The sequence below is a fragment of the Coffea arabica genome, chromosome 5c (genome assembly GCF_036785885.1).
Source record: "Coffea arabica cultivar ET-39 chromosome 5c, Coffea Arabica ET-39 HiFi, whole genome shotgun sequence".
NCBI lineage: Eukaryota > Viridiplantae > Streptophyta > Magnoliopsida > Gentianales > Rubiaceae > Coffea > Coffea arabica.
The window spans coordinates 22,082,941-22,084,737 of NC_092319.1; positions in this window are offsets into that span (position 1 = coordinate 22,082,941).

A 1,797-nucleotide genomic window follows, 5' to 3' on the forward strand; every position below is an offset into this window, starting at 1 on the left:
TGAATTGCGACGTTATTTATTATCTATGGATGTATGCATGTGATACGAGTGAATGAGTCCTGGCGAGAGCTGGGCAGGCGGTCCGCCGAACCCTTTAGTTCGCCTTAGGGGAAGGTGGGGCTATCACAACTTGTCTTTATAATCCTAATGTGAACTCACTTACCTTTGATTCTTGGTTGCTTTAATGGTTGAATTTGAGCCAAGGAAGTGAATTTTGTTAAGAAAAGGTTAATAATCTCAAGTTGTTAGAAAATCTAGAAATTTTCGCAGGAGGCTCTGCGCAGCTTTGGGAAATTGGCTATAGCTTCGTATAGGAAAGTCGGAATTGAGTTCTGTTTGTTGCGTTTGAAACTAGACTCATAGAGATTCCTACGGTGTAAAATTTTGAGTTTGATTCCATCTCTATGAATTCTAGGAAATTGGCAAATTTGACTGAAAATTCTACCCTGCACAAGTAAACATAGGAAAGTTGTAATAGTTTATGGCTTAATTTGGACCAACTTATGAGCTGAATCTCTTTGAGGTGTCTTCTAAAGACAATTAGTATTTGAAGTATAGGTTTTAACGGGCCAAGTTGTATGAATTTTTGATATTTATAATTAAAGTTATGATTTTTCTAAATGAAGGGCATTAGTTAGGGTTTTTGTACATATTAGGGTTTTTGGTGTGTCTTTGGTGCATTTTGGTGGTGTGATCACTTGGTGAGGTGTGTGTACTAAATTTGGTGGTTAAGAGTGAGTTTTAGATAAGAAAAAGTGTGATTAGAAGTTGGGACGACCCCACCTTCCCCTAAGGCGTTCCAAAGGGTTCGGCGGACCGCCTGCCCAGCTCTCGCCAGGACTCACTCACTCATATCACGTGCATACATCCATAGACAATAAATAACATCGCAATTCAAGCTTATAATTTACATCGATGCACAATCAAGATACAATGCCTCGATTTCCCAAACTGGTTCAAAGTGTGTACAATCCAAGTACAAAACATTCTATTCAAGGGATAGCGCGAGTACAAGTCAAAAGTCAAAACAACTAGACTACGCTAGTCTTTACACATCTCACGCCTCGCTTGTACCCCTGTAAGGAAAACAAACTAACGGAGTGAGCCAAAACACAGTGAAGTTCCAAATATCAGATTGGCTAGCAAATAAAGTAATAACAGTGTGATAGTGAAATAGCGAACAAACAAGTCAAATCTGAGAGATAACAGTTCAGATAGTCAAGAAATATCTGGTTCACATTCACATGTAAGGATACAGTGATATCTCAGCTCCATCCAGCTTGATCGATTGGTAGTTGACACTCCGTCAACTTTCAAGTAATAAACTAGTCCAGAAAAAAAAAACCCCACTTCACGCCAGTCTTCGTCCACCGATCAACCCCCTTTTCCGGGCCCGCATGCCACATGAAACACGGGTGGTAATACTCGAGTATATCGATTAGCCGAGGAGATAACACTCCATTCGACATCACTAGTTACCCAGGGTTCATTATCTAATCGACCTGGCCCTTGCCGGCTCGACTCGATTAACTAGCCACAGGGTTTCTGGAATTCCAGGCAAGATACAATTCATACACATGTATAGCAAGTCAAGTGAAATCGATGAACAAGAACAAATCTCGTTAGGGCAAGTGCGATAAAGTACACCCTTGCCCTATCCAATCACTTATATATCATGTAATCACATTGGTCAAAGATAAATCACAATTATCAAGTTCAATCAGATATTTGGAAGCACTCACCAAAAGTAGTGCCTCTAGTGTTCGCGTCTGGGTGGTACTCCGGGTTTGGAGTCCA